At 50.6% G+C, this 7,500-nt stretch overlaps 1 protein-coding gene across 14 annotated transcripts in view; it reads right to left on the bottom strand.

Annotated features, from left to right (window-relative positions):
* Nucleotides 1-7,500, bottom strand: part of kaznb (kazrin, periplakin interacting protein b) — a 72,247-nt gene that overhangs the window by 22,816 nt on the left and 41,931 nt on the right. Inside the window, exon 1 of one of the 14 annotated variants that reach the window (XM_035520321.2) lies at nt 7,240-7,500. This exon is cut by the window's right edge and continues 302 nt beyond it. The exons of 12 other annotated variants lie outside the window; for them this stretch is intronic. The gene's annotated coding sequence lies outside the window, so the exon portion shown is untranslated. Of the gene's footprint in view, nt 1-3,107; nt 4,359-7,239 lie in introns of those variants that run through there. One more of the 14 variants, XM_081705859.1, reaches the window with a different exon arrangement.

Here is a 7,500-nt window from a genome sequence, read left to right as displayed (position 1 = left end):
ACTGAATTAATTATTTACCGAACAAAAACTTCACCGCGTGAGGGTATGAGTGGCATAGCCCTTCACCAACATGACAGTCCAGAGTCTCCCATTATAGCACTAGTGTACACACTCTCCTGTGATGACCCACTATTTGAGGATAACAATAACTCCCGGCAGTTTGGAGATATTACTTCAGGATAGGCTAAGAGCAGGGAATGGAGAGCGAGAGAGAGAGAGAGAGAGAGAGAGAGAGAGAGAGAGAGAGAGAGAGATTGAAGGACAGCAACAAAAAGAAAGAGTGTGTGTAGCGCGACTCGCGGCTGAGTTATGCAGAGCAATCATGCACATAATCCCCTCAAACGCACTTCTCAATCGATCCGCGCTGCCGGTGGCTCTCGGACACGGATCATCCCGACAGCCGGAGTAACCGCTCGCCTCTCTACTTCCCAGCGTCGTGGAGAAAATCAATTCTGGAGAAATCTTTTCTTCGTTCACCCCCTCCCTCACCCAACCCCCCCCCCCCCAAAAAAAATAGCCCCCCCAGCCAAACCCTTTTACGAAGCCATCAGAATAAAAGCTTCGTAGGGAACACTGGGTCCCAGCGGAGATGAAAAGCAAAAAATGGGACAGACGTCGGAAATGCTTAAACACCAGCGAGCAACGGTGTTCCAGAACGATCCGAGCATCTCACCACATAAAACGGACACCTGCCGCTCCCTCTGCCCCATGGCGTTGCCGGAGCCGTCGCTGGCAGCGGCAAACGGGTGATGTAACTGTCTGAGAGCGCGACGCACCGACCTGATGCTCTTTTATTTGCCGCGAACCACCCTGGTTGGAGTGACCAGGGTGGGGGTGGGCGTGAGGGTGGGGGTGTAGTGGCTCACGGCAGTCCGGCGCGGCCACGACCTCGGGCTACGGTTATGAGCGAGGTCCTGCAGCCCTTCTCCGCCCGCTGATGCTTGCCCAGACTCTGGCTGGCAGCTCCGCACCAGGCCTTCACCGTACAGACAGCGTTCGGCCGCAAAGGTCAGAGGGCGGCCGTCACCTGACCTGGAAACAGCAAACTATGAGGGCAGGACGGAGACCCCGAGTCAGCATCCGGAAGCGGACTGGGCCTACTGGGACGGCCTGTTTTTATTGGGATCGGTCACTTTAGGGAGGACTGAGTCCAGGGTTCATATTTACATTCATGGTATTAGCAGAGGCGCTTATCCACTGTGCTTGGTTGTCTACCCAGACAAAATGTCCTTAGCTAGTAAAAATAAGTCCAAAAACATCCATAAACTAAGACACTGCAAGAACCAAGAATCAGTGCTGAAATCTAGACTGACAGCTAGACAGTTTTAACACAAGGGATATCAGTAAGTAGCATCAGCTCCACTAAGCAGCTGGTATCACTGGACCGGTCTCTAAGATAATGGTAAGTGCAAGTATGCTGATTAATGTCATGATTGGTGCGTGAAAGGTTATCTGATATTGACAACTGTCACAGCACAGCAGGTCTGGGCAGTATATTGTCTACTGATTATTGCTGGCCTTTGCAATACTGAACAGAAGGGCCAAATATGCAAATGATCCATCTAATATGCAAATGGGCCCTCAGTACCCCGAGCGAGCCCAGACCTTCCAGGTGAGATGTCTGTGGTGGTTTGCTGAATCGATGCATTCAACAATCATGAGTCATTTTGGTCAAAGTAATGCAGTGGGATGTTTAATCATGTGACAGGCATGACTAACATTTTTTATATATTTCACGACACAGAACGTAGCCATATAATCGCGACACGGCATTTTCCTCTGTATCATGTGGCCGTAGCGTAGTTCACGTCTCATTTCAAGGGACAAACTCCTAGGTTGTGTTTCGGTGCTTGCGTTTGGAAACATTTCCAAATAAAACAGAGATATTATCAGTCTTATCGGAAATAAAACAAACAAACAAACAGAGTCGTCCTTACATCCTTGCAAGGATAAACATGCTTTGTACTGTAAAAGCGCAGAACATATTTTCCTCTACATACTGTATACAAGAATAGACTTTCTTAACAGGAATCGTCTGCTGCTAAAACTAAGGTCTCGGGGGGGAAAGGAGACAAACACGCTTCACATACGTTCTCTCCAGCGCTCATCCCAGGGCCGCGGCTGAGCGACATCCGATCGCGTGTCGAGAGCCCCAGAGACAGCAGCAACAGGAGTGGCACAGAGTCTTCGGCATCAGAATGCAACGCGAGCGCCTTGCGCTAACCTTTCTGTCCTGATCGTATCGGGATGACAGTCTCCGAAAGCAGATTTTAAATATATATATATATATATATATATATATATATATATATATATATATATATATAAAAGGCGTACCAGCATCACGGAACAAGCCGTTTGGTAAAGTGGAAAAAAACAAACTGCCATGGTAAGTCCCAGCTGATTTGTCAGGGCTTAGCGGAGGAGACACGCCACGAAGGTCGCTATGCGGAAAGGACGGAAGCGCTTTTGGTAAGTGCCAAATCCACAGTGTTTACTGTTCGTGGCACACAAAACTGTTTGCACTGCCATGTAATTATTCCAGTCTGCAAAACCAGGAAATGTGAGCAGCGACCGCAGGACCACGTGGCACAGCGCAGCGCAATCGCGGCACGAAACCCAGCTTGAGTGTGACCGTAATTCACTGGGAAACACTTCCCTGAGAACAACTCCATATTGCACAAGAGTGTGAATTTAGCGCACCGTTTATTCAGAACACGAGAAACGCCGAGCGGGTTACAGAGTTGGAGCGGGGGACCACAGCATGTCCGTTGTCATGGGGGATGTCAGTTTTGCGCTTGCCTGGACGTTGTTGGGAGCCAGATGCCCCCAAGCCCTGCCTCACTGCTTTGCCCAGTACCCAAACTCCAGCTCTGCCCCGCTGATGAAGAGCTGAAGTCCGACACAAACTCTACATGTTAACGGGGGAGATACATTCGTGCCTACGATGGTAAAGTGGTCAGTGAGCAAAGGTTCGAAGTAGGTGTGTCTGATGAAGTGGTGTTTCTAGTAAAGACTGAGCTATAAAAGTGCTGTTTAATGAAGTGGTGTTTAATGAAATGATGTTTCTGAAGAAGTGTTGTTTCTAGTGATGTGGTGTTTAATACGTTTGGGGCCGGGGAGGTGGAGTGTGTTGTTTCCTGCCGGAGAATCCTGATGGAGCGCTCCCAGCTGTCTCCAAGCCACTGCAGGAATGTTATCGTAGAACTCCAGGGAGCACTGGGTTTATGTTTCAGAAACACCCTGAAGGGTCCTTCCCTGACACACCTTGCTCGACGTTGTGTGATTGTGGGTGGAGAGGTGCAGCGTTCCGTAAATCCCTGTTGAAGGGGACGAGGGTACGTGAGTATCTTCCCGGGAAGGAATGCGACACGACGATCGTTTGTTAAAGACTTGAGCTATAAAAACGTTACAGGAGGCCTCAGACTAGTCTAGCCAACTTCAGATGCCGCACTCTGAGTGTCAATTCTCAAAGTATTCTACAAATACAACAAAACATCTTTCCCACACATGGACAGACTCACATACACACTGACACACACAAACACACACACATGGACAGACTCACAGACATACACACTGACACTGACACACACAAACACACACACATGGACACAGACTCTGTCTGCCTGCTGGTTTCCCACAATCCCTTGCCAGGTAAACTGGTCTCTCTGTGCCGTGGTCTGAGCTCTTAACTCTGAGCCGGCCATCACTCCGTTGCTAAGCACATTAATGGACGAGAGAGAGTAGAGAAAATGATGCCTGAAAGAGCAACTCATTAGGAATGACTGTTCTGTTGCGTTTACCATCGGTGGAAAGCTGGAACAGCAATGACCGGTGAGGGCATTCGCCGCTGTTATGTGTTCAATTCACCATTAGCCGCTGATGGGGGAGTTCAAACACAAACAGAAGAGCAGAAAGCTAAAACACCTCCCACGAGCACGGACTCCGTCTCTACCTGGGTGAGTGCGTCCCACGCAGATCTTAACAAGGATTCGTCAGAGGCAAGGGTGTCTCATGCTGGTTTGTGTGAGTCTGGCTGAGTCTATTACCCAGTCAGCCCTGGGGTAGTGTGCTCCTCCCCTCAGCTGGGCCCCAAGGCCGTCGGCCGGGGGCGGGGCCGCACTCTGACCCCAGTGAGCACACGCACAGGATGTGTTTTCCTTCCTGCCAGTGGATCTCGGTGTAGGAAGAAAAACTCCATGAAGCCACTGACCTCACGTTCAGTGACATCAACGTGACAGGATGTTTACACAAACATCACAAACTCTTTCCCTCTCTCTCTCTCTCTCCCTCCCTCCTCTCTCTCTCTCTCTCTCTCTCTCTCTTTTCCAACAGAGTTCACATGCAATGTGTAGGGCATATATTAAATTGTGTGTGTGTGTGTGTGTGTGTGTGTCTAGAACCCTGTGTTCAGTGGGCTGTTTCCATCTGATAATTGTGGATATGATTCACATCAAAGGAGCAATGGCGTTCCCAGTTGCCGAGGGAAACCACAGAGGTCGGCATCATGTTGATAAGGGCCACACTTCATCTGATGGACCATGGGGCTAATGGCTTTTACGCAGGGAAGAATTACAGTCGGGCAGTCACTCATCACCTCACCTACCACACCAATCTGAGGGGAGGGATCATTTCAACCCCCCCCCCCAAACACACACACACACACACACACACACACACACACACACAGAGACCACGCTGCAGCAGAATCCAGCCACCTCTCCAGAACATTAGAAGTACAAGCAAACCCCCCTGTGAGGAGCTTTTCCTGCAGTAAACCGATGAAGCCACTTTAAATCCAGCAGGTGCAGTGAGGGTAACAGAGACCTAAAGCCTCCTTCCAGTAAAACTAATCTTAGACCAAAGATCCCACAATGTAACACAACCACACACGAGAACACACAACACAGAACAACATTAGAACAAAGATCTTCCACTATAACACAACCAACATTATTACACACAACACAGGAATTCCACAGGAACACACATCATTAACGCAACCTTTCGTTAGTCTGGATTAAACTGGTTAAAGTACGAGCCACCCGCCTCAGCAGCCCGACCTGGATTCACGCCCTGTTTCCGTGCCGGAAAACCAGCCGCATGTGTCGCGAGCCCCACGCGGAGCCCACGTCCAGCGACAGTCAACGGGGTGCTGATAAAGTCTTGGGAGCAGTGCCGAGGACGAGGCAGGCAGGCGTGCGTGGGCAGAGGGACCGAGGGGATGCTGTCTGTGGTGGTACAGAATGGCGCCCATGAAAAGGCTGCAGAAAGCCCCGCGGTGCCGGGGCTCAGGACGCATGGCGCGCTCATCTCACACGTGGGAGAATGTTGCACAACAGTTTTCCTTTCAACAGCAGAGGAGAACACAGAAAATACCAAGCCATTCAGTAACTTCTGTCAGAGTTGGGTGTAGAGGTATGTAGGTATGCATGTGAGTATCTGTAGGAGTGTGTGTGTGTGTGTGTGTGTGTGTGTGTGTGTGTGTGAGTGTGTATGTGTTGCAGAACTACTGCATGTGTATATCTGCAGAGGACAGCTGTGCTAAATTAATTGCTCTGTGGCTTCTGAATGTACAGTCAGCCCCTCCATGCTGACTGGAGATACCGACCCACCCATGCTGACAGGAGATACCGGCCTACCCATGCTGACAGGAGATACCGGCCCACCCATGCTGACAGGAGATACCGGCCCACCCATGCTGACAGGAGATACCGGCCCACCCATGCTGACAGGAGATACCGGCCCATCCATGCTGACTGGAGATACCGGCCCACCCATGCTGACAGGAGATACCGGCCCACCCATGCTGACAGGAGATACCGGCCTATCCATGCTGACTGGAGATATCAACCTAATCATGCCAACTGGCGATATCAGTAAATGATTTATATTTTATTATGAGCAGGGTTAGGCGCTTTGCCAGTAGGTGGCCACCAAAAACTTGGATCACACACACACACACACACAAACACACACATGTGCACACATTACACTCATCTATCACTTACCATCCATCATAATGTTCAGAATTCAATTATAGTCCTACACTGTTACTAGCAAACACCCAAAGGGGATTCATCACTTCAGCGCTAGGGTGTCTCCACGGCGACAGAGCCTCTATTCTGGCCGGCTCTCAGTTTCATCCATCAGCAAATATAGAAACACAAACGCTTCTTCCGGCCGCTACAAAATAATCAAAGCTTGCATAAAAAAGCTAACAAAACAAACACTTCACTTCCACTGTGCAATCTGCCAACACGCCAATCCTCCCGGATTATCGCGCATACTGTGACGGGGTTGTTAAGTGAGCCCGTTACGCAACACGGACAGTCAGAACGAGCTCGCCTCCTCTCCTGCCCCTCTGGACTGTGGCAGCACGCGACACGGAGGGACTTTAGCAAAGTATGCAAGTGCGTGCTCGTGGTGCGCACGCTCGCGCGCTTTGAGGGCGGCGGACAAAACCTCAGAGCGCTAGGGCCACGTGCCAGGAAGCGCGCCACCACTTGCGATCAACGAGGATCTACTCCCTGCTCTGATGAGTTGTGCAAGCACGCCCTAGCGCACGCCCATCCACACCCCCACCACGTGCGCGCGCACGCACAACCATCTACACGCAGTAAGCATACAGAGCCGGTATCCCGGCGTAATGGCGTAATCCTGGTGTAAACACACACACACACACACACACACCTACCTACATATTATCACGATCAATCTGTGTATCTCAGAGGCTCGCTGAAACACTTCTGCATCAAGCCGAGCTACATTTCACACAGATCTTAAAGGGCTTTATTCAAATATTCCCCTCACCGATTAGTTCCCATGAACATTACCGAGTTAGACAAGCCTCCATGCCATTCAATTCCATCCTGTCCCATGCCGGGGGTTTGGAGAAGGTGTGTAAAGCGTGCAACGCCTCCCGTGCGAGATTATTACGCAAGCCTAACGGCACCCGATTAACGGGAGGTCAACTCCGACGGTCCCGGGCTCGTCGCCACGGGCGAGCGACGGCCTCCGTTCCTGCTTCACGGATGCGCCAAGTGAGGCTTTCCAAGGAATTTGGTGCGGCATGCCAGGAGCATAGCTCACTCTGCCCTATCACTCCACACTTCCCCCGAGAAACGCCCCTGGAACATCCGGATCGCTGCGTACGAGACGAAGGAATCACTCCCGTCCGTTTGCAAAAAACCCAGATTACACACACACGTATGAGACTGAAAGTTTGATACACACCTGTATCGCCGACCTAACAGTCTTTATAGGTTTACAGCCAATGGCGGAGATCCAAGCGCAAATGTCCGATCGTTAATGGCATTAAAGGAACTCCATGACTCCCGTGTGACTCTCGTCCCCAACGACCGCCAAACAACCTTTAACGGTTTCGTGGACTAAAGGAGCTAGATTAGATGGCTAGAGGTTTTTGCTTTCTGTTTATAGCTGACACGCAGTGAGGCGCGCTGACCTCATCCATCAACTAGAAACAAACAGGGAGGC

The sequence above is a fragment of the Electrophorus electricus genome, chromosome 22 (genome assembly GCF_041902795.1).
Source record: "Electrophorus electricus isolate QZ-2024a chromosome 22, ASM4190279v1, whole genome shotgun sequence".
Lineage (NCBI taxonomy): Eukaryota > Metazoa > Chordata > Actinopteri > Gymnotiformes > Gymnotidae > Electrophorus > Electrophorus electricus.
The sequence above is the reverse complement of the archived record's forward strand: the minus strand, read 5'-3'. Positions and strand labels throughout refer to the sequence as shown.